Raw genomic sequence first — 27,243 nt, 5'->3', positions numbered from 1 at the left:
ATCATCATCTTAGCGGCCACATATGTTATATCTCACATCCACATAGAGACACTACTATCCCTTGGCTAACACACTTGTCCAAGGTAGTGTATCTCATTATTTGTGTCCCTCATCACCTTGATAAAAAATTTGGGCTCCACACTTGATTATCTACCATCATACTACAACCCCTACACACATCACATCCTATATTTCATAGCAAGATAATCCTCATGGTCTTATAAGAATCGTGTCCTTAGACTAATCCTCCACCATCAAACTATCTTTTGGGATTGGTCACCACCTTTATCTCCTTAGGAAATTTGTGCATTTTAGAAGGATCATAGACATTGTCCCCTAGCTTGCATCCACTATCACATTATCTTTTCATTCCATGCCTAGGTCATAGGGTCATTTCATGCCACCAATCACATGTCTCAATAAAAGGAAGAAAAAGGAACTACTCCATATCCTCTCAACACAAGAACTAGTGCAAATCTCAATCCTAAGAAAACAACAAACATGCAAGACCTAATATCTTAAGATCCATAACCTAACACCAAAAACATCATCACTTCACAACGCATAGATTCGGCCATAAAGGCATTTATGGGTTAGACTAGGAATGCATTATTTATCAGTGTCATCATTGCTAAGCATAAAGATACCATCAAGACACATTTTTAAAGAGAAGACATTATAATTTTTGACTTTGGGCGAATGCCACCATCCAACACTATCACAGATCCCACTCCATCTTATTCCAGTGTTGATGAGATTCTTTTTTACCATGATTCATATGTTGAAAGCCTTGGAAATCCTACTTCACACATCCTCCAAATTCAAAAAAATCCTCAAAATTATCTCATTATGTCATCATGCATACCCACTAGTCCTCCTTATCCCACCTTTGTCAAGGGAAATCCATTTTTTTCATTCATCTACACCTCCACCTGCATATTTGTTAGAGTAAAGCGTTAATTTAATTTCATTTATTAATTTACCTTTACTCCCTTCTTAAGATTTCCCTTTATGCCTTTTGCATTCGCATTTAATAATTAATTAGTAATTATTAAATGGATTTTACCTTTTACCTTTTAGGTTTTCGATCTCCTTCTATAAGGATTGATCTTTTGTAATTATCTCTTATCTTTTTCATTTCTGAGAATACAATTTGCATATTTTTAGAGCAAAATCCTTGCCTCTTCTTGTCTTTTTCTTGTCTATGATAGGTTTTCACATGAAGGTATTCTTCGAGATTTATGGATTTTTATTGCTCAAATCCTTCATGGCATCAAAGCCAAATTTGTTGTAGCTTGTTCAATATTTGGAGAAAAAGAAGAACGAGGGTTTGACAAAATAGATCTGGTGTTTTTCGAGTTTTTTTTTGTGAAAATAGGGGGTCTTTGATTTTCAAAGCATTTTTAGGACAAACAAACCTCGCGGTTGGATTTAGAAGGCATCCAAACCCCTCATTTTATATAAAGTTTATCAATTTTGGACAACGTTGACGTGGGAGGCAAATTTGTTTTGCATACCATGGTCGTATGACCTTTGGTACACATATCAAGACACTTTTATAAAATAAAAAATTCAAAAAAGTGCTTGAATGCATTGTAGTTATAAAAACTGCCACAATTTATACTATACCACATAGTGTTTACCTCATACCATTGTGGTTTTCAACTGCCTTCAACAGTTTTGTTTATCGGCCACTGGCACTTCACCACTTTTCAACTGTTGTTACCACTTTCTGGCCATCGCTACCGAATTATCCACCACCATCATTACTATACTTGCACACTGCCTCACTACTCCACTTAGTTGGTTGCTCCTCCACCTAGCCACCATCGCACCACCAACAGTGGTGCTTTATTTTTATTTATTTATTTATAAATAAATTCATTTTTATTGCTACTCTGGGGGCCCTATAGTTTTTTTGCAATATCTTGAGCATATAGGGGTCTTTTTTCAATCTAATAGAAGCACTAGAAAGATGGTTCGAAGATGGAGACGATCGAGTAGGTATTTTTTGGATTTTTTCTAGTTTGGTACCTATTTTTTGCTTGAAGTCTGTTGATGACTTTTATCTTTAGAGGGACGTAACTTCTTTGTTATAGCTCCATTTTTTTATCCGAAAAAAGTGCCAAAAAGCTCTTCTCGGGAACTTTATATATTGTCTATCACTTCACTAGCATTTTATACTAGGTATTTGTGATTCATATCTAAATATTTTTTGCTCTTCTCTCATTTACGCATTCCTACGAGCAGTTGGGGTTCGATTTTTTGCATTGTGGGGGGCTTTTTATCTTATTATTTTTGTTATTTACATATGTAAATAGAAATTCATTAAAAAATAATTCAACACCTTCTAAAACAATGGTCAAGACCTCTTGTTGTCTAGAAATTTTGACCCCTCATAACTATCATAGTTGGAAGACCTCAATGACTTAGCTTCTCTGGTCAAAAGTGTTGTGGTTTTATCTAGATGCAGTACAACTAGTTTTTTAGAGGCCTTATGAGGTTATGGAAGATAGGAACAAGATGGATGAGGCAATGAGGTTGATTTCTTTATAGGTATATGACAGTCTACAAGTTCAAGATACTTCACATTGAGGCAAAGCTTACCTCTCTTATACCAAATTCCTTTCTAACCATCAATGACTTCTTGATGAAGTTTAATCAATAGAGATCCTTATTGTAGGGTTGTGGAAAGACAAAGACTGACATTGAGTGCATTTATCTGATTCTCTATAAGCTTTGTGGAAACTTTCAAATTTTTGCTTCTACCTTCTATTCCACCAAAGATGCTTTGGGTAATAGATTTTTTATGCCTACATTTGAGGTCTTTTGTGATTACTTGACTAGAGAGCAACCCAAGCTTACATAGTTGGATACTATGACTAGTTCAAAGATAAAGGTATTGGTAGCTCAAATATCTATACAAAATTCAAAGCAAAAACTAAAGTATAAGTCAGATTTAGCAGGTAGTAAGAGTTCCTCCAACCCTACTCCTAAATCAGATGCTTGAAAGTCCTCTCGGAAGGGTAATTCTTCTAAGTTTGGTGAGTCTTCCTCCAAGACTATGAAGTACACATGCGATCCTTGTAGTTTTTGTGGCAAGGAAGAACATCTAGTTTCCAGGTGTTGGAAATGTCTTAAGGCTTTAGAGGAGGCTATATAACATAACATTATTACTTCTTTGAAGCCACCACCTCCTCCTATAGGGAAAGGCCATGCTCTTTCTACACGAGCATTATCTTCTACAACTTCTTGGATTCTTGATTTTGAAGCTTCACATCATATGACACACTCACCTAATTTGGTAACCTCACTTGCTCAAAGCATTACTACACACATTGCAATTGGTGATTCTTCTTAGCTTTCAGTCACAAGTTCGGGAACTATCTCTTTAAAAGGTGGTTCATTATAGGATGTTCTCTTGGTTCTTACCATATCTTCAAACCTCTTGTATGTTTGTCAGATTTATCATATAGGCTCTGGAAAGATAGTTGAGTTCTCACCACATGGTATGGTTATTCTAGACCTCCATGATCCTAAGTTAAATGTTGCTACTAGGAGTATTGATCTACAATCTCATTTATATTAGTTTGATAGCTTTAAGAGCTTTGGTTCTACAAATGTTTATCTCATTGCTCATGCAGACATGGTGAGAAAAATTTGGCATGAGCATTTTGGCCATGTCAACTACATATATCTACAATAGATGAGTACATAGGAGGTAGTGATTGGGTTACCTTATATCTCTTGTACTGATAGTGTGTATCAAGTTTGCACACTTGGCAACCATCACAAAGATCCTTTTCCAACAGGTAGATCCACATGTGCTAAGGTACCATTGGAGTTGATACATAGTAATCTCATGTCATTTCCCACTCCATCTTTTTTAGGTGCTTGATATGTGCTCACCTTCATAGATGACTTCTCTAGACACATATGGATGTACTTTTTGAAGTAAAAGTTTGATGTCTTTGATTCCTTTCAAATCTTTAAGACATTTGTAGAGAAGTAATCTTGTTTGTCTATCGAGAAAATACACACTGATAATGGGGGGGAATATGTGAATCATTCTTTCATAAATTTTTGCATTGAGCATGGTTTACAACATTAGCTCATAGTTCCCCACACCCCTGAGTAGAATGGGGTTGCAGAGAGAAAGAACAAGACATTACAGGAGATGGCCAATTGTATGATTCAGTCTCAAGCTATGAGTTCTTGATGCAATATGAATCCAAATGTACCCCAAAATGAGGTGATCTAGAAACCAGTAAACAAACACATAGTGGAAAATGAACATGAGGAATGGGGTTCAGATCTAGAGAGAGAATATTTCATATATTTGAATCAAGAAGTTTACATCCAACATGCTTGACTGTACAACCTTCTGAGTTACAACCATTACAAAGAAGAATACATTTTACAAAGAAGAATAGATCTCCAAACTCAAATAAAAACTTCTACCTCCAAGTTGCCCCACCTAAGACTCCTCTACCAAAATTATGATTAAGACTCTACCCAAGATCCCCTTAAATACTTACACAACCACAAGTCGGTCTATTATAAATTACCAAATTAAAAAACCCTTACATTAAATGCATAACCAAGCCACAAGTCGGCTCTCAAACAAAATTGTAATTCCCATCACAAAATTAAATATGTGGCAAGTCAGCTCAAACTATAAACAAAAATAGAAAACTCATCTAATATGCTGGCACTTGGCATCAACAAGTTCACTCAGCACATGAAGGAATGCTTGACACACACTAGATAACTCGACACCCACTGAAGAACTCGACACACAGTGCAAAACTCGACACACACTATAAAGTGAAACAGGATAACACGCTAACCTAAGGGTTAACATGACATTGGAAAACTTCAACTCGACAATGACTAAAAATTTACTGGCACTCAACAATGTCTATAACTCGGCAGCAACCAACAAAATCAATGGGATAATGTAATGGCCAGGATGCTCCTGCATCAGATTACCATGGTAAATAGAAAAGACTTTAGATGCTCCTGCATCAAACTCCCCAGGTAAATAGAAAAATGTGTCCCATGCTTTGCCTTCGAAAGAAAATTATGTACTGAGCTTCATCTTCACCAAAGGTTGACACTCCATCAAAGAAAAGAGATCAAATATGAAAATCAACCATTTATGCTTCATCCATTAAAAAATCAAAATCTCATCCAACCAATCAACATACTCACTCAACTAAAAATCGCAATGCTCCATTTGCAACTTATCATCATGATCATCCATAACAACATCCTCATACATGAAAACCAAATCAACAACAACATCCAAATCACAAACCCAATTAGTAAAAACATATGAACTTATATCCATAATAGTAGCAACATATAAATCTATAATGACAATAGTATATATATTCAATTCTCCAACAACATGTAGATCAATAGCATCAACAAAATCCACTTCAGTAGCAACATTCATATCCTTCAACATCTCAGCAATAGAAAAGTTCATATCCATATCAGCAACAACAACATCAGGTAAATCCACATCAATAATATCTTTGAAACCCTCAACCATATTACCAGCAACTAAATCCATCTTCTTACCACAAGCAACATCCAAATCAATAACATAATGAACATATAACTCTAGATCAGTAACAACAGCAATAAATAACTCTTTAATCACATTCATCATTTTGAATAATAGAAACATCCAAATCGTTACCAACATAAGGAAAACTCTCTTCTTCAACAATCTCATTGTGTACAACAAGATGCTTTGCAATTTCCATGTCAGATCTATCCATTTGCTCATGAAAACCAAAAGATACTTCCTCCATTTTAGCAATATCATCATGCACTTCCATGATCTATCTTATTCTCTTCATAATCTCTTTAACTAGACAACAAACCTTCTTTCTAATCCTTAGATGCCAACTCAAATTAGACTTTTCCAGATCATCAATCCTTTCATGTAAATCATCCTAAAAAGAATCATACTCATCACTCTCAACATCATCAAGATGTCTTCCATGGTCTTGTGCTAACTTGGTAGCTTCTACTCTAGCTGCAAGTTTCCTCAACATGTCAAATAATTATAGATCAACATCTCTCCTTCCAAAAACCATCTTTTCATAAACAATGATCAAATGACAAGTCCTCTACAAGTGCAGGCCAAATCCATATATCTGCAACCCTACACCAAATCACCAACTAGCTAGGACTTCCAAAATAAAAAACCCTTCTCTGATAAACTTCACCCAACAAAGGTCTTGGTACAAACTACCTCACACTTTGGTGATTTTCTTGCACACTCAGTAAAAATTGAGCTCTGATACCAAATGATGTAGCGCAAATTCAGATGTACTCCAAAATGAGGCGATTCAGAAACTAGTAAACAAAACACACAGCGAAAAATGAACAAGAGGAACGAGATTCAAATCTAGACAGAGAATATTTCATATATTTGAATCAAGAAGTTTACATCCACCATGCCTAGTCATATGGCCTTCTAAGTTATGGCCATTACAAAGAAGAATACATCTTACAAAGAATAACAAATCTCCAAACTCAAATACGAGCTTCTACCTACAAGTTGCTCCACCTAAGACTCCTGTACCAAAATTATGATTAAGATTCTACCCAAGATTCCCCTAAATATTTGCACGGCCACAAGTTGGCCTATTACAAATTACCAAATAAAAAAACCCTTACGTTAAATGCATAACCAAGCCACAAGTAGGCTCTTAACAAATATTAAATACCCATCACAAAATTAAATATGTGACATGTCAGTTCAAATTGGAAATAGACACAGAAAACTCATCTAAAATGCTGACACTCAGCATCAATAGGTTGACTTGGCACATGAAGGAATGTTCGGCGCACACTAGATGATGTAGTGTGAATCTAGATGTAACCCAAAATGAGGTGATTTAGAAACCAACAAACAAAAACACAATGGAAAATGAACAAGAGGAACGAGATTCAAATCCAGAGAGAATATTTCATATATTTGAGTCAAGAAGTTTACATCCAACATGCCCAACTATATGACCTTCTAGGTTATGGCCATTACAAAGAAGAATACATCTTACAAAGAAGAACAGATCTCCAAACTCAAATATAGACTTCTACCTCCAAGCTGCTCCACCTAAGACTCCTCTACCAAAATTATGATTAAGACTCTACCCAAGACCCCTTAAATATTTGCATGTCCACAATTTGGCCTATTACAAATTACCAAATAAATAAACCCTTAAATTAAATGCAAAACCAAGCCACAAGTTAGCTCTCAACAAATATTAAATACCCATCATGAAATTAAATACACATTAGGTTGGCTCAAACTGGAAACAAACATAGAAAACTCATCTAAAATGCTGACACTTGACATCAACAAGTCACTCGGCACATGAAGGAATGGTTAGCACACACTAGATAGCTCAACACCCATTGAAGAACTTGACACACACTCCAAAACTCGACACACACTACAGAGTGAAATGGGACAACACACTAATCCGAGGGTTAACACGACATTGGAAAACTTCAACTCAACAATGACAAAAAAAATTTTGGCACTCGACAATGTCTATAACTTGATAGCAACCAACAAAATCAGCAGGATAACGTGATAGCCAGGATGCTCTTGCATCAGACTACCATGGTAAATAGAAAAGACTTTAAAAACTCTTGCATCAGTTCTTTATCTTGGCTAAAGCTATCAATTGTGCCAACTATATTCAAAATCAAATGCTTGTCTCACAAGGCATTGCAACACTTGACTCCTAAGGAGGCATGCACTCATGTAAAGCCTAATGTTTCTACTTTCCACATTTTTGGTAGTGAGACTTGGGCATTTATTCCAAATAATCAACAAAAATCCATGGAGAAGAAGAGTCGACCACTCGTCTTTGTTGGCTACTATGAGGACGTGAAGACATACATGTTGTTTGATCCCGATTCTGGAGATGTCTTGTTTCAGCAAGATGTTCAATTTGATGAGTGTTAGCCTCAGATGGATCCTCCATCTCCAACTTCTTCCTCACTACCCAATACTTCCTCTACTCTTCTACAGGATTATGCATCCTCTAAGGAAGACCTAGAAATTGATCCCCCTTCACCACCTCCACAAGATGTTCTACAAGTGCCCAAATGGGCTTGTGATAATGTTGATGCAACCAAACCTCTGGCAGGTGATCCTACCGATGCTCATTGCGCTCATGCTCAGATTGCAGGTAGTGGCCTCTTGAGTCATGCCATTTTAGATTATCTACAAAGTTTTTCACAGGTGACAAGACACTTAGAATGGGATAGGACTATGGATGAGGAGTACTCTTCTTTGACGAAGAACCACACATGGGATCTTTGTCCTCTTTCGAAAGGAATAAAGTTGGTTTGATGTCGGTGGGTGTATTGTACCAAGTATGTTGTAGATGGTTCTATTGATAGGTACAAGGCACATCTTGTTGTAAAGGGTTTTTCATATGTTAAGGGTATTGATTACTTTGAGACCTTTGCCCCTATTGCCAAGATGAATTCTATTTGCCTTGTACTCTCTCTTGCAACTTCACAGGGATGGACAACTTTTCAAATGGACATGAAGAGTGCCTTTTTGCATGGAGACCTTAATGAGGAGATCTATATGGAGAAACCTCATGGTTTTGTGTAGGACTCTTCATTAGTATGTAGGATTTGGAGGTCTTTATATGTTCTCAAATAGGCCCCTCGAGCTTGGTATGAGAAGATGGATTCCTTCCTGCTTGAACTATCTTGCTTGCTTCATAGTACACTCAGTGTCATTCTGATCCTACAGTTTACATCCAACGTCATGGGGCTAACTTATTGATACTTGTGCTTTATGTAGATGACCTCATCATGACAAGTAGCTTAGTCTTCATGATACAAAGTATTCAACAAGCCTTGAGAGAGTAGTTTGAGATAACAAACCTTGGACTTCTGCACTATATTTTGGGCCTACAGGTTGTTCAGTCTTTCAATGAGATAGCCATACTCCAACAAAAGTATTCTCTTGATATGCTTTAGAGATTTGGCATGCTCGATTACAAGCTTGCAACTACACCTTTTCAGTCAAGTGTTGTTTTATCTACCACTTGCTCTACTCTTATAGTGGATTCCACTTTATACAGACAACTTGTGGGTAGTTTGTTGTACCTAACACACAAATCTCCTGATATTTCCTTTACAATTGGAATTGTCTCTCAATTCTCCAGTGATCCAAATGAGAGTCATTAGAAAGCTTCAAAATGTATCTTGAGTTATATTCAGGGTACAACATGTTATGGCATTCACTACACATCAGGGGATCCTCACATTGTTGGTTACACAGACTCAAATTGGGCAGGTGATATTGATGATCACAAGTCTACTTATGTATTTGTCTTCTATCTTGGTTTTAGTCCTATCACATGGTCTTGCAAGAAGCAACATGCTCACACATTATCATCTATAGAGGCAAAGTACATGGCAGTTGTATTGGCTAGTTAGGAGATTTTATGGCTTTGAAAGTTGATGATAGACTTTGGATTTCATCCTGATAGTCCCACCTTTTTGTGGTGTGAAAATCAGAGTGCTATACACATCTCCTGCAACTCGGTTGACCATTAGTAGACCAAGCACATTGAGCTTCACATGCACTTCATTAGACATTTGATTTAGGATGGCACTTTGAGCTTGGAGTATATTCCAATTGCTCAGCAAGTTGTAGACATCTTCATTAAACCTTTTGCATCTTGAGCTGTGTTTTATGCGTGGGGTGAAGGAAGTTTTCCTAAGGGGGTCTTAGTGATGAGTCCTTCCTTCCTTCTTTTTTTCTTGCTATCTCTTTTTAGAGTAGATTTTTTCCCACTAGATTTTCTCTATTTCTCTATTTCATAGAGATTTGATTGTGATTGGTTACCTCATCAGGCCTTGTTGCCAGGACCCAAGTTTGCTTTTAGCATTGCATTGTAGTTTCCTTTTTCTTTCTGCATTGTTTGTAGCTACATTGTTTCTCATCTTAAGGGGGGGTGTTAGAATAAAGCATTAATTTAATTTCATTTATTAAATTATCTTTACTCCCTCCTTGATATTTCCCTTTGTGCCTTTTTCATTCACTTTTAATAATTAATTAGTAATTATTAAATGGCTTTTACCTTTTAGGTTTTCGATCTCCTTCTATAAGGATTGATCTTTTGTAGTTATCTCTTATCTTTTTCATTTCTAAGAATACAATTTGCATATTTTTAGAGCAAAACCCTCAGCTCTTCTTGTCTTTTTCTTCTGTGTGATAGGCTTTTACATGTAGGTATTCTTCAGGCTTTGTGGATTTGTATTTCTCAAATCCTTCAATATCCCCTATATACATCATTCATGTCTCCATCTTCCTCCATAGTCATATCTCAATCTCCACCTTTCCATATCGATACTAATAGATGCATCCCTAGTCCAATCCACCACCTTCATATCCTCCAACCCATTTTCCAAATCCTCAACTTAGTCATAGTTATGCAATGCATCAACGTGACTTGCCTACTCTTTCCAATCCAATTCCATCAACTTTATCCTTCATAACTCCTCCACCTTGTATTAGTCTACCATATTCCATTCTATCCTATGTCACTGAAAACCCCCTTCTAGAAAAAACCCACACCCCTCAATACACTTCATGTTCCATACCCCAATCTATCACACCTCTACTAGAAAAAAAACTACTCATCACTAATAACCTATTAATGCCTCCTCTCGAAGGTAGCCAATATTTTGCACCACCACAACACCAACAAACAAGGGTAACCCCTTATGTGCACTATCTAGCCATTTCATCTCATACATCCATTTCTAAACCTGCACTTATTTAGCCAAGCCTACAAAATGTCACCCTACCTTTATATAGCTTTCCACCATCTACTTCTACCAGTCATCCACCTCAAAATCTAACACCCAAGTCTCCAAGGAATTTTACAAGGAATCTATTAGAAATTGCATCTCCTAAGTTTGATGAGTCATGTCATCTAATTCCATCACATGAAGTTAGTGATAAATCCTTTCCATCTCTTGCACCCATCACTCCTCTACCATATCCCCTAGCTATCATCCTTCTTTCATCCACCCCACTTATATATCCCCTTCCATCTCCTACCAGTGTTGAAACCCTCTCATCCATTGAATCCATCCAATTCCTATCCACATCTCCTCCTCCTAACATTATCCAAACCTCATCTAATGAACCTCATGAGACCATCCTCCATCTACCCATCCCCATTGAAGAAACACCCATCCTCTCATCAACCCCATCTGATGAGTTCACTCATACGTATCCTATCACACTATCCACTCTCAACTAGTCATGTCAAGATCTTAGCCAAAAGTATGTTGAAATATCTATTGGCATAAATTACAATCATACCATTCTACATATTCCATATCAAGATCCTCCCATCCCACTTATTCCCCTACATGATCCATTTTTACCATCCACTCCATCTAAAGAGTAGTCACCATCTCCTCCATATCAAGGTCCTACCCTTTCATCTGTCACTCCACTTCAACATATTATTATTTCATCCATCCCTCCAAGTCAATATCCATTTCCATCCACTCATTCAAATAAAGATAATCAAGCCCCATCCCCTCAGCTTCATGATCCTACATCTCTTGTAATCCATGGCAATACATCTATAGAAGAAGAAAAAACTATCATATCCAAAACTTCTACTCCTCCACCTACTAATGGACTCACATTTTCTGTTCCAAATAATGAACATCATATTGAAAAAAGAAATAAAAGTTTATCTTTAGATGTTGGTATGCCTTCTATCCCTTCATGCTCCCAAGTCCTTCCATCTTCACCCCAAAATTCCCATCCATCTTATTCACATCCATTTTGGGACCTTATCCTATTGCTTCTTTTCATCCCTCCATTTTGGGTTGCTAAATCCCTTATCTAAATCTTTCACCCTTTCCATCCATTTTGGGTCCTTATACACCTAAAGCATTTATCTGCTCCATCTATTTTGGGTCCTACTCCTTCCCTGCTTCCATATGTTTTAGGTCCTTATCCTTCATTCATCCCATCCATTTTGGGCAATTACATGCATCTATATCTTTTATTCCTATCCATCACCCCATCCCCTCAAATACACAAGCTAGATCATCAAAGGAACTCATCCTTGAATTCCTTCCAACCTTCAACCTCTATCATTCCATCCATAATCTCTCCATATCCTCCCTACTCTTGTTCCCATACCATGGCTAATAGAAGCAAATTGGATGCCAAAATTAAAAAGCATGAATCCAAAAATTCAAGTATCAACATGTCCCATCTAAAATACTTGTTCAAGAAGAGAAAAATCTAATCCAAAAGAAAGAAATTTTTAAAAGGCCACAAAGGCCTAAAATGAAAAAATGAAAAACCATATGGACACCCAAGATAATCATAAAAGAAATACATCTCAAATAAAATTATCAGTTGGCATTCATTCATGTTGCTCAAAAATCCTCTTCTATTTATAAGTTATCCAAATCTCCATATACACATCCTCCATCCCCCGAATTCATTCTTAGTCCTTATGCTTCTTATCCTACATTCCAATCCTCCATCTTCCAACTTTACTTTTTGTCCTTATATTCATCCTACTCCATTTTCTCCTTAATCTCATTCAACATCATCTTTCCCACTACTTCATCACCCTTCAATGTGTGCATCAATAACGATCTTTCCAATTCCCTCATCCTTTTATCCACAAGTCTTACGTCTGCCCATCCATTGTCTGCAAACTCCCACCCACCATTCCACTCATTTAATCCAATCTAATTCATTCTTCCTTATCCACCACTATATCAACATCTATGAGTAAAAATCCCAATTTTTTTTTAATAAATTAAGTAATAAAAAATTATGTAATGGTGAAAACTTAGCAAACAAATGCCTTGGATAAGTACCGTGATGAAAACTTGGCAAATGAGCATCATGCATAATCCTTCCATCCAAATGCTCTATACACTTGGGGCCAAGTTCTTCTACTCACCATAACCATCCCATCTTCCTACCATACCCACCACACCTTGTCCATATCACCTTCTCCATCCTCTGAATCTTGATAAAAATAAATTAAAATAAAATAAAAGTCACCACCATACATACATGATTTTGGTCCCCTTTTGACATTCATTCTCCCATCACAATGTGTATCCATCTATCCTTTTTCCACCCATTCTTCCTTCTATATAATCCATCACACTCCTTTCCTTTAGCTCTATCTACCCATCTTAGTTATCCTCCATCTACCTACCTCATCTTGTTGTTGCCCTATCTTCCATCTTATCATACCCCTCTTAAGTCCTCCTCATGCATGACATATTATAACTGGTGGCATTGTATTCCTTGGAGACCCTATCCTACCCACCTTCCATCTCCCTATTATTGGTCCATTTTCATCTTCATCTTCCAATCCCTATCTTCCCACCTTCCATCTCCCTAATCTTGTTCCATTTCCATCTTTATCTTCCAATACCTATCTTCCCACATTCATATATCCATATCTTCCTATTCACTGTACCTTTTTCTTCCATCCTTCTACCTCCTAATATATCCTCCTTATTTTCATCACCTAACATAACCCTTGTCATTGGTATCTAGCTTCATGTTATCACCATGTAATCCAATGTCATCCATTCATATCCCTTAGCAATCTACCATCACATGCAACATCTCATTCTTCCCCTCTAGCTATCTAAAATTGTGCATCAATAAACCCATCTAGTCAAACCCTTAGTCTTGTTTCTAGCCTTGATCAAAATCCAATCATCATCATTGGGATGTATCCTTCCTAATCCTTGCCTTGTTGTGAGGTATATTATTCTCATTATCCACATCACCCTATCCACCATCAATCCATCTTGGCTTTTTAACTTGACTAAGACACCATCATACATTTTTTTTGCACCACCAATAATCCATCCTATATAAATCTCCCACCCCTATAAATAGTTCTTGCACAATGTCATCCTTGTAAATATCTTAGTCAGTTTTATTGTACATACCATACCCCATAGTTCTTGTTAGTCATCACTATCACCCCATATCAGTCACCAATCATTAACTCATCCATTGTTAGTCCTTAGTCATCATCATTCGTTGCTCCCATCATACATAACCCAGTCTCATCCTAGATCAGGGACTTTAGTTCTCACTATTCCCCACTTCAGAGAGTTCTTATGCACAATCCTCTATCACTATAGTATTGTCCTTAGAATTGTTGGTTGCTTTTGAGTCTAGGTGCTAGGTGTTATCAATAAGTCCTTGTAGGATACATCTTTCCTCTCATCAGACTTGGATCCATGAGTATTGAGGCCTATCAATCTCTCTAGCACATAGTTATTCTTTGTTGATTCACTCTTTCTTTTGATGTTGGATTTCAATTTTGGTTCTTGATTTTTTTTAGATCAATTTGGTTATCCCATCCTCAAGGCCACTGTGATCATTCATAGCATGGTGTGTTGTGAATGGGGCAATTAGCAAGCAAGTTCTTGATTTGTCTTTCAGTTTTTTCTTTTCTTCCTATGAGTTAGTCAGGTATAACCCTTGCATATCCAAATATATGATCATTTATGATTACATGGTGTACTTGGGAAATATAACTTGTTTGTGGGTTACCTAGTGTCATTTCCACTCTGATGCCCATTGGGTTTCAAGTGTGATACTGGGGAAATCCTTATGTGTTTGTTTTGAGTCAGTCCTATGCAAAAATGGTGAAAAGGCCTTGATGTTCTTGGTAACTTTGGCCAGTCCCTGATATTACTCTATTAAATTAATTGCTCAACTATATGGTGGTTCTCCTCATGGAGAATCCCACGTTCGAAGCCTCAAATGGATTTCATCTCATCCCCCAATTTCACAACAAGGAAACAACAAAAAGAGTAATTTTTTATACTTATAAAAATCATCCTATTAACATCTATCTTGCATCCTTATCCTATTTTTAAATCTATAAAAAAACCCTAGTAGAATCCTACAAAGTTTTTGAAATCCCAACCATTCATCCACCTGAAGGGTTCAATTTTTTTTTTTTAAATCCCTCATTTACCCCTCATGTCCTCCATCCTACCTCACAAATTTGTCTAGTTTGTACAATTGATCTCCCCTTATCTTGTACTCTCGTAGTGAAAGTATGAGCCACTTTTAAAACTCTTTCATCCTTTGTGGATCCTCCATCTCACCCCATTTTGCTTACTTTTTGAGATGTCATGTAGTCTCATTTTCTCTCCCTACTACCTTCTCAAAGGGACATCGCATAATACAATCTTTTATCGAGACTAGGGCAACCTAGTTGCTTTAAAACCTTCTTTATGATGTCTATTATTTAAAAACATCTTTGAAATAGTGTTGTACCAACATTATATCGAAGATGGAAAAAATGTAGACACCTAAATCTAATAACATAAATTGAGAAGTTTCGTAGAGAGAATATCATCACTAAGTCGATGTCAAACTCATAGGAGCTTGAGAAGAAAGAAAAAAAGAAAACTATTGAGAAGGATAAAAATAAGGACACTAATACCAAAGATTTTCTATAAGGTAAACATGGATGCCACAAAATCTTAGAGTGAAGAAGAAGAGGAGGGTGAGGCAGAGATTGGTGATCTCAGCTCCAACTTTGATGGGTACTCTAGTAGTTGGGGAGCTTCTTTGGCTAAAGATTATGGGGAAAGTGGCAATGATGAGTCCTTGAAAATGGTGACCAAGACTCATTCTGATCCTTTGGGCCCTACTGCGAATAAATGTATCATGACTCAAGGACAAGGGCCTACCTAGATGAAGACTCAAGAGGTGAAGCTCTTGGTTGACTTTGAAAAGGAAATGCTTGATGATAAAAATTCCCTTGTGATTAATAATAATAATTTGAATAAGGATAACTAGGAGGAAGAGACTGGCCAAGGGAGTTTAAACAAGGAAAATGAGTTAAAGCTGAATGATATCTAGGATGCTACTTTCAATCCTAAGAATTTGGTTGAAGAAGAGGCCAATAAAGAATGGAAAAACAATGAGAAGCTAACTTTCCTCCACAAAGCTAAATTGGAAGCAACTGCTTCTCTCCAAGTTGATTCTTGGATCTACAAAAAGAGTATTATCCTCAAGAAAAAGATGGGTGAGCTTCAAAATACATGGATGAAGAGAGAGCAAAAATAATTTAGCTAGAGAATCAGGTGGGCAATATCCCTGAGAAGCTAAAGGCCTATGAATGGAGCAATGTCAACTAGTAAAGGACAATGGTCAAAGGATGGATATGGTTACCTTGAGTTTGTGTGTTGTTGTTGTGAGCATCAATAGAAGAAGCAACGAGGAAATTATTTCCCCTATTACAATTTAGCTAATTGATGACCCTAGTAAGAGAACCAAACAAAGTACAAAGAAAGTTGTTGAAGCTGCTCCTGGATGGACAGTGGAGGGCATCCTTCAAGGGACTGTGACTGCTGGTAATAAAATGGCTAAGCCGATTAAAGAGCTAGCTTAATTGTTGGTTTTGGTTGCTAGATTGGTTGCTAGTCTTGGTTCTTTGTGTGTCTGTTTCCTTTTTCCAATTTTTGTTTATTTTGATAAACTATTTTTAGGTTCCAGGTCCTTGTAAAACCTGGTTTTGAACTTTTCTCAATTATTTTGTACGTTCTAGGTCTTTGTAAAACCTGTGGGACTTCTAACATTTTTTCTTTTTGTTGTTGTAAGGGGTTTCAGGTTCCCTCAAAACTTGCTTTTACTGTAATCAAATTTAGTCATCTTCTAAAGCATATTTTGATTAAATATTAAATATTAAATTATTTTAGTGCTATCCCCTAATTAATTAATTTAAACAATTAATTATAGCCCATTTAATAAATTAATAGACAACCCATAGTTTAATTTATTAATAAAATCTCCCTTCCTCTATTAAATTAAATAAATGCAAAACCCATTTAATTTAATCTCCAAAACCCCTCTCTATTTAATTAATTTAATTAATTAAATCCTCCACCCACAATCTTATCCTCTGAACCAACAGTTACCTAGACTCAACCCATGCATCAATAATTCCTCTTTTAATTAAACAATTCATTTATTTAATTAAATCTCATGTACCAATAATTCCTCTTTTAATTAAATAATTTATTTATTTAATTAAATCTCATGCACCAATAATTCCTCTTTTAATTAAATAATTTATTTATTAATTAAATCTGATACACCAAATATTCACCTTTTAATTAAATAATTCATTTATTTAATTAAATCCCATGCACTAAATATTCCTCTTTTAATTAAATAATTCATTTATTTAATTAAATCCCATGCACTAAATATTCCTCTTTCAATTAAATAATTTATTTATTTAATTAAATCCCATGCATAAAATATTCCTCTTTTAATTAAATTATTTATTTATTTAATTAGACTCATGCACCAATAATTTCTTTTTTTAATTAAATAATTTATTTATTTAAGTAAATCTCATGCACTAAATACCCCTCTTTTAATTAAATAATTCGTGTATTTAATTAAATTTCTTGCACCAATAATTCCCCTTTTAATTAAATAATTCATTTTTTTAATTAAGCTCACCCACCAACCTTTTTCTCCAACAAATGCATCCTCCAGTTAGTTGATCCACCTCACCCACCTTAACTAAAACACATCACCTCCTCTTTCATGTCTAAAATCCCTCTCCAAGTCACTTGCATAAATTAAGGCACGATTTATTCTCTCAGACTCAAGCCTAAGTCCATTCTCATGCCACATCTCCCTCATCCACCTCTAAACACAAAAGTCTATCTCCTCCACCTATAAATAGTCAACTTAAGCCTATCTCACACCTCACTTAGTTAACTATCCATCAACAATTCTTATCTCATCCTCATCCAATTTCCTATAAATTGAAAACTTTACTCCTCACAAATCATCCACCTTCTGAGTAGAATTATTACATCGTTTTGAGAGCTAATTACTTTCAAAGTGTTATTTGGTGATATTCAGGTTTCCATGCATCCATCCATGATCGTCCATTTCTGAAGCATCGAGTATACAATTCAATACACGTCCATAATCATGACCATATCCACACATCGAAGAAGCTACAGAGATACAAGGTATGCATGTTTTGTTATTTGATTTCCTTTTTGTTAATCTATTTATTTGCTTTGTTATTAGTATATGAATGCTTAGTTTATTCTTTGTATTCTTCGCACACTAATTTTATCGTATATAATGGGTCTCACTCTAATGGTTTTGCGCTAGCTTGAAAGCTACTAAGGGCTAGTTATTATTGGCCTACTATGCAAACAAATGTTGTGCACTATGCTAAATCTTGTAAGAAGTGTCAACTTCATAGGAAATTAATTCATGCTCCAAGTAGAGAAGTTATACCATCAATTGTACATTAGCCTATCTAGTAGTGGCCTTTTGACTTGGTAAGTCAAATACATCCTAATTCTTATAGTGGACATAAGTTCATCATCACTACCAAAAAGTACTTCACAAAGTGGGTTGAGGCTATCCATCTCTCAACTGCTACTAGAAAACAAATATCTTTGTTCATCTTAAATCATATCATTTCTCAGTATGGCATACCTTCCTCTATAGTTACTGATAATGGAGGGCAATTCAAAAACAAGGAACTCAAGTAGTCTTGTAGGAAATTAAGATTAAGCAATACTGGTCTTAAATCTACTACCCTCAAGGTAATGACCATACTGAAGCTTCTAATAAGACACTACTAAAAATCATGCACATAATAGTTAACAAATCAGGTAGAGAAAGGCACGTGAAAATCAATCCTACAGTATGGGCCTACACAACTAGCATTAGCACACCCACTTGAGCTACACCCTTTGCACTTGTTTATGGATTAGAAGTTGTTTTTCCTCTTGAGGTTGAGATACCTTCACTTAGGGTTTCTTTGAAAGGCCTCATCATGGACGAAGATTACAAACTCATGTGAATGCAAGAATTAGAACTTCTAGATGAGTATAGAAGAGTTGCATTTGACCACATGAGGGTATATTAGAAAAGGACATCACAAAGCTATAACAAATAGGTTCATTCTAAAGCATTTCAGGTTGGAGAACTCACCTTCAAAGAGAATCCCAAAAAAATCAATAGAATAGAGCACATAAAGGCAAGTTCAAACCAAATTGGTTGGGTCCTTACATAGCTATTATTTTTTGTTGGGTTTGGTGCATATAAGCTTTCTACACTTGAGGGAGACCAACTCCCTGAAATTCAACATCCTTCACTTGAAGCAGTTCTACACATGATGCTCTTACCTTCTAGATCTTTGTACACATCTTAATGTCTTGAAAATATCTCCCAAAAAATTGATATATGGTCCTGAAAAAATCCCAAAAATTAGAAAAATATATAGAAAAACTGGTTATCTTATTGAAAACCTAGCAATAGGTACTTTGATGTATCACCAAAAAAACTAGATATCAAAATACATAAAAGAAGTACAAAAAGTCATGAAAAAATAATTTAAAATAGATAAATAAATAAAATCTTCCAAGTGGTGAAAACCTAGAAATAGGTGCTACTTGAGACCTATGCACTCATATCTATGAGCTTGTCACTTTGCGCTCTGAGCCCTTCTCGCTTCCATTTCTTGTCTTTGTTTCTTTAGTCTAGGATTGTTCATTGTCCAAGTCTAGGGGGTACGAACTATATCTTACTCTGGTCTCTTGTGTGCGAAGGTGTTTCTTGGTGGCTCACCCCAAATAATGTTTCTTAACGCTTTGCTTGATATCGAGTGTTGATTACCACTTATTGGTTATACTACCTTAAGTTGATACTTTGTCTATAGTTTGGGATTGTGCAATATTTCTCATCTATAAACATCAGTCCTAATGAATCAATGATTATCTTTTTCTTTTTCACATTGGGTTTAAACTGAAATAACTAGGATATGTGATAACTTATTTTCTTGATGTGCTGATTGTTAAAGATTTTGCTAAGTGTGCCCTCCTCAGAATCTCCAAGATGCCACTTGGTTAGAGGACCAGGGGCATGTTTTCCTTTGACTTATTTCTATGGATGTAGGTTTGATGATGTTAGTTGTTTCTTTCTTTCACCCCTTAGGCACTCAGGATGATCAAGACTTCATCCTTGTATGTTCAATTGTATCTACTCATGTAAGACCATGCTTATGGACATCTTGACATTTTGTGTCTCAATGTAATGATATATCAAACCTAGGGAATCTTGACCTCTATGTCTTTGATGTATAGGTTAGGTTCCCACATCATATCTGATATAGATCACATTCATATCTTCATAGTCTTGCGCTAGTGATGGTTGTATGATCTTGTGATATCTCTAATAAGGCTTGATGATAAAAAGAAGGACCTATCTAATTGAACCTTTCAACTTGAACTTTGCATCTTCATGTTAGTTGACATTTTAAGGTTTAATTGTTAGCTTGCACATGAGATAGGAGGGTCTCCTTCATCACTTTTTTGACGCGTCATCAACTATGCCCAATCATCTTTTCTTCTGTCTTTTGATCGTGTCTTTGTCACTTTCTTGGTCTTTCATCATCATTTCTCTTTAATCTTTTCTCTATCTTACAATCCAAAGGGATTAATCATATCATTCTATCTAATCTATCCTTTTGGACCCCTGAGATAACATTTTTTGACCTAATTTTCAAAGTCTTTGATCTCCGCAAAAATCATACCCTAACCTAATTAAAATATTCTGGATTTATTTTTGGAATCGAAATCAAAATCTGACTTCATCTTGGTTGTCGAAATCACATTTTAAATTCTTCTCTTCTACAGACAATGGACTACCCCATTTGGAGGCTAATCCTTTGAATCTTTTGAGGCAATCACTCCATCATTTCTTCATCATTTATACCTCTTCATTTTATCACATCATCATTTCATTATACTTTGATCTACTTCTCATGATTTATCTTTTTGGACAAACTTAATCAAACTAGGACATATTCCCAATGCTTCATGGTCAAACTTGGTCCTATGATCCCTAAATCACTTATCAATAATCACAAACCTTACCTTATCTCAGTTTAATAAAATCTATCTCTTTTCTTCATCTCATCTACCTTGTTTTGATTTTGATCCTGAGGGGATGGGAATAATCTATCTACAAATTGATTCTTCCATATCTATCTGCTTTTTGCTTTGCTTGGGGCATACTCTTGATATGATCTACTTGCTTAGGCATATTAGTTCTCATCACATCATAATCATTCTGATATTGTATTATTTATCCTTATTTCAATGTTTAATTTTTGCTTCAAATTGAGTATTTGAATCTTGTTATTTTTGCTAGTCCTTGTTCGATCAAGTTTGAGATTAGTTATCTCTTTGTGCTTCATTTGTTCAAGTTTGGAGTCAAATCTCTATCATTCATCTTGACATCATCATTCTTTAACTTAAAGTGTTCCCAAATCATTTACACATCAATCAAAGATGGGAAAATGTACTCACCCAAAAATGGTCTAGTAAACCTTAAGCCCCCTCTCCAACATTTTAAATCTCTATGCTAGACTACATCTTATGCTTAATCATTTTTGTATAATTATTTAATCATTTATCTTTGATCAAATCATCAATTTATTATTAATTTGATTATAACCTATGGTTTAAGCACCTTATCCTTAGTCTTTTTTTAATTAGAGGAACATGCCCCCTTTTAATTAAGTAAATCCCTTTTATCTTATGTGTGCACATGAAAAAGGAAATTTCCAATTTAAAAATAAAAGGCTTTTTGTCTACAACTTTAATGTACAATTTTCAAGGTGAGAAGAATCTCTTTTGGGTGTTAATCTCCTCAACACATCTTTTGCCTCTTATCCACAATCATTGACTTTGTCAAAATGAGAATATTTCTCTACAATAAATTTTGCCTCTTAATCTCCCACCGTCCATTGTTCTTTAAAAGGAGGTTCTTCCCTCACTTTCTCATATCTTATGTTCATGCTATTGTTATGCTGTCAATTTGTCTCTTGAGCACTTTTGCACTCTTGCATTCTAGTTGAGCACTCTTGCATCTATACTAGCTTAGTCTTCATTATAGTTTACTCATGCATTGATAACTTAGCTTTATTTTTTTTGTTCTTGACTTAGTTTTTACATTCCTTGTACTTAAATTAAATTTACTTTGATTGTACTTGCATCTCATTTAGACTAAACCTACAATCTCATCTAGTTTACTCTCATTCTAGCTTGCATTTGCATTAAATCGAAGTTCTTAGATACAAGCATTCTTTCTCTTGTCTTTGAATCTTCCATTGTATAGTGCACCTTGCAAGGGTCTCCTTTTGAGGTTCATTTGAGAGCCAAAATTCATACCCTTTTAAATTCTCGCACGTCATAGATAGAAAGCTATAAGCCACCTCGAGACTCTTTCTCCATGGGTTCCCTCAAGTATAATGGTTTATAAAAGTGTGTCACGTTTTTGATATACAAGGGTCTCTAAATTTTTTTAATGATTAAAAAAAAATTCCTAAAAATTAATAATTCAAATAGACATATCATCACTACATTGGTAACAATAATTGTAATTTTAGTGATAACAATTTAATTCCTACTGTATGATTAATCAAGAGTCATCATAATTGTAAGTATTGTTTTATTATTAGTTCTATGTAAATATTGTTAAAAATTATTCATTTATTTAAAATATTAAATTTGAATTGATTACATTTACGGTTAAGAAATATTTATAGAATTGAACTATTTAGTTCAACTATGTAAAATAATTTTTTAAAAGATTTGTATTCCTTACTTTCAATTTTGAAAAAATAAACAAATACAAGTGTAAATAAATGAACATAGAAGGCATAATCTACATTAAGGATTTAGGATTTAGTGCAAATAAATAAACTTTTAGAGAATTTGTGTTAAAATAAATTAAAAATTTAGAAACTCTTTTTTATCAAATTTCATTATAACAAGGATACAAAGCGTCTAATTTCTCTGATAGAAGAAAATAATATGCAGTTTATGCAATAATAAAATATATAGAGTCTCAAAAATAATATAATGTATTTTGTGTATAAATAATTAAAAGCCCTGCAAAACAACAAGTCCATTTGTCAATAAATATATTTTAATGAATTATTTCGAATATAATATAGATGAAAACTTTATAGCTACAAAAAATAATTGAATAGTAAATTGTTTTGATTGAACAAACAAATAAAAGTATGTGAGGGCTCACCCTAAATCGTCATAGCATAGACATTTTATTTACATTTTGATATTCGAGACTTTGATATTTTGACAGCTATTCAAGACTTAGATGGATAATGAATTGTTTTATCTATTGATTTTGATATTGCAATAGTGTTTTACATTATGATATGTGCTAAGGACCTGATATTGTGTATGAAATGATTAAACACATATGGATGCAGTTTTATGACATGATACTATTAGGTTTTCATGCAATACGAAAAAGTTAATTTGATTATGATGATTATGATATGCAGATAAATGTTAATTTGATTATGATGATTTATGATATGCAGATGAATGATTATGATATGCAGATAAATGTTAATTTGATTGTGATGACTTATGATATGCAGATGTTGATATTCTAATGTTTCGAATAAACTATTTAAAATGACTAGGGAATAAAATTGAATTTGAATTATGAAATTATATGCATTTATGATATATGTATTTTATACGACTTCCTCGGACTACTGATGCTTGAGTTTAACGTGTAGGAAGTGGAACCATGAAAATTATTGGGGGAAATAGGTTCCAAACCTTTGTGAACATAGTTTAACCAAGGCTAATCTTTGGAAGATTCAAAAGCCTTGTTGTGCAAGTATTTTTCTTAATAAATTAGAGTATGCTTGCATGTGGATATGTTTAATCATAAAGAGGCATTAGGAGCATGTCATGGTGATGTGGAATGTGTTTATTAGGTGTCACTTGACACTTGTGAATTTTGTGTGTAATTGACATATCATGTAGGCTTTTGATCATGGTGGCAATTTACCCTAAAACTAATTACCCTGTTAATGAGTAAGTAAACCCACTTAACAAGGGGTAGGATGGGTCACAATCAAAGGAAATTCGAATTTGGACTTGGTAGGGTTTTGAGGGATCATTAGGTGGTCCCAAGATGTCTTTTATGTTAAAATAAGTTACCCATATGATAGTATATCAAGTTAGGGACCTAATTTTGACCATGTGAGTGCCTAGACAGCCTAGGGGGGCCCCTTTACCCATGCATTCTTCCATCAATTCGAATTTGGAGTTGTCACATGTGTTTCTCCCATGTTCCCACTAAGTCAAAAATGGAAAATTTAGAGGAGACAAGTTTGTAAGAGGAAGTGGCTAGGTGTCTTTGCTAAAATAGTTAGTGGGAGGGCCTTATTAGAGAGTCTTGGACAAATTAGTGGGTTGTTCATCCACTCTCTAAGTTTAGAGATAGTTAGGGTTTTGGAGGGAGATTAAGGGAGCTCTACTACAACTATCATTGCCTTTAGCTTGGACCAAGGTTGGTGTCTCAAAACATGTTTCTTTTCTTTCATGCTTTTAATATGGACAAATAAATATGCAAGTATGGAGGATTTTTAAATGGAGCATGCATTGTATTGTGAATCTTGCATTGAGGACTTTGGTATTGTGTTGTGGTAATGTGAATGTGTATTGTGATTCTTGAAGATTTCTTGGTTTTTCCTTCTTGATTTCCTTGTTGGTTTTGAATGTTGAATGTGATTATGGGTGTGAAGGCTTCACTTACCCTTGGGAGGGAAGAGAAGCCTTGGGTGAAGGGATTAGTTGGGCTCAACATTGTAGTTGAGAAATTTTTTCTCATGATGAGGAGTTATTTTTCTTTCATGGAGTATGGGCTCCATTGAAGCCATATACCTTGTTGTTTTGGGAGATACAAGAGGTTTTGTGTGTAAGAAGGAGGAGATCTTTATGATGGCCTTGAAAGGAAAATGCAAATTCAGAATGATGTTTATGTTGGTTATGGCATCTCCTCTTTGAAGAGTCCACCTTCACCCAATGTGAAATGATTCCAATGGTGAATCATTGTGCAAGCCACTGGAGGGAGCTATTTGTGTTATGTGTTGTGTTCATGCAATGACAAATGATGTGTGTATCCCATTTGGACCTTGTTTCCCTTGATTGGTGGGTGGCTTCATAGAAGCCTAGGATGGGAGGTGAGCCTCCATGATTCCTAGTTTGCGTGTTATGTGCAGGTTTTGTAAAGATGACTTTCTTGAAGATGTTGGGGATTCGCCCTTGACAAGTTGGAAAATCAAATGTGTAAAGAAAAACCAATGTTTTATGTTACCTCAAATGTATTGTGGTCTTCAAATCTTCATTGTTATTGCATTTTGATGTAAAAGGGATTGCTCATTATTATATATTGTTGAGATTGTGTAAGGGAAGATTAAGAAATTGTACATAGTTCTCTTGTAAGGGAACATTCATTGTAAATCTTTGCATTATGTGATTGATGCGATATGGGAAATCATGTAAATGAAATACTTCCCCTTTTAATTCAATTAATGTACATATTTCATAGAGTTTGCAATTTTTTTCTTAGAAATGGTTGATTTAATTCAATACATAATCCGTTGTAGTGTAAATGTGTAAGCTACGTATTCAATAAATGAAAAGAAGATATCCTACTTGATAGTTCATTTTGTGTATAAAAATTAAAACATTTATCTTTGCTAGTTCTAATAGATTTTTAGGATAGGTAATACCATCGCATCATTAAAACATATTCACAAAGAAAAAGTCATGGTAGAATTAGGAGAAATCTAGTTTGAAAAATAAAGGCATAGTTCAATACCCATAAAGGGAAAGCCTGTAGGTGCACATTAAGTCTTTGGAAAATGTATGGGAAAGAAAATTAATTTCCTTCCCTAGATTACAGAGCAATATTTTAATCAAGGAGAATATACTATGAATCTTGTGGTTGGAGGGTTAATAAAATAAGATAAGTACATGAATATTAATCATATAACATATGTCCTAAAGTCAAAAACTTTAACACGTAAAAAAAAAGAACTATACTTTAAGTTATGCAAGAAGAGATTCCTAAGAGTCACATGCTCAACAAAAAGAAAAAAAAAACAATAATTAAATCATTAGCTTATAAAGGACAAAAAAAAAGGAGACAAGCAAACTAAAGGATAAAAGAAAACATTTAAAAATAAACCTTTGTCTTACCTAAGTGTCCTTGCTCTCATCAACACCATAGACTTGGGAAAGATAATGATTATGACACATGATTGACATATGCCAATACCTTTTTCCTAGGTGTTTACCACTTGGAGGAGATGAAAAAGTCATGTCATATTCCTTCCCCGCCTAGGAAGGAGTAAGAAAAGACTTGGGAAATGTTTCAAGTTTGAAAAATTATGACAAATTTGAATTGCCTTGGGATCAAAAATCTGCACTTGACATGATTGTTACCTCACCTTGGGAAGAACACCAAGGTATGTGAGTTGGAGGGAGGAAGACTTTGCACAAAAGGGAGAGTTAATTGTTTAAAGAAAATTGTATTAAGGGTTGGGATGTCAAATTTGTCTTAGGTGGTATTAGGAAGACACGTGTTAGCTTAGGATAAAGAGCTATGATGGTTAGTGTTATTATTATAAATTAGTAGGTGTAGGAATCTAGGTGTAGTTTTAAATTAACATTGGAAAGTTAGGAAAAGATGTAAAAAGTAGGATTATAGTAAGTTATTTCATTTTAGTGTTTTGTTCATGGGTTTCTTTAATTAAAATGTTTATGATTGGTGTCATGTGTTAGAGGTTAAAATTATAAAAACTAGTAACAATTTAAAAAGAGTTATGATGAACAAATAATGTATATTATTAGAGGGAATAAGTTAATGGGGGTTATTAGAATTTATTTAATAAATCATAAAGTAACCATGTTATAGATTGATTGTAGTATAGGAAATTGACATTGGATGTATAAGATAAATTTAGTAATTTAATTAACTTACATATAGGTATTATAAGAGATATAAGTATATGTAAAAATAATAATAATAATAAAATAACTAATCTAATAAATAATTAATATTTGGGACCTAGTTAGTAGCATCTAATTAGTAAATTACCAAGATGGTCGAAGTGGAAAATAAATAAAAGATAAGTAGTTCACTAAGGGGATATATATATGCAATAAAATGGGAATGGAAGATAAATGGGAAAGCTATGTATGTGATAGGGTAATTTGTATTCAAATCATTTAGGACAATTATTAAACATC

The sequence above is a fragment of the Cupressus sempervirens genome, chromosome 5 (genome assembly GCF_028749045.1).
Source record: "Cupressus sempervirens isolate cs-2001-9-10 chromosome 5, ASM2874904v1, whole genome shotgun sequence".
NCBI lineage: Eukaryota > Viridiplantae > Streptophyta > Pinopsida > Cupressales > Cupressaceae > Cupressus > Cupressus sempervirens.
Note: the sequence above shows the minus strand (reverse complement) of the source record.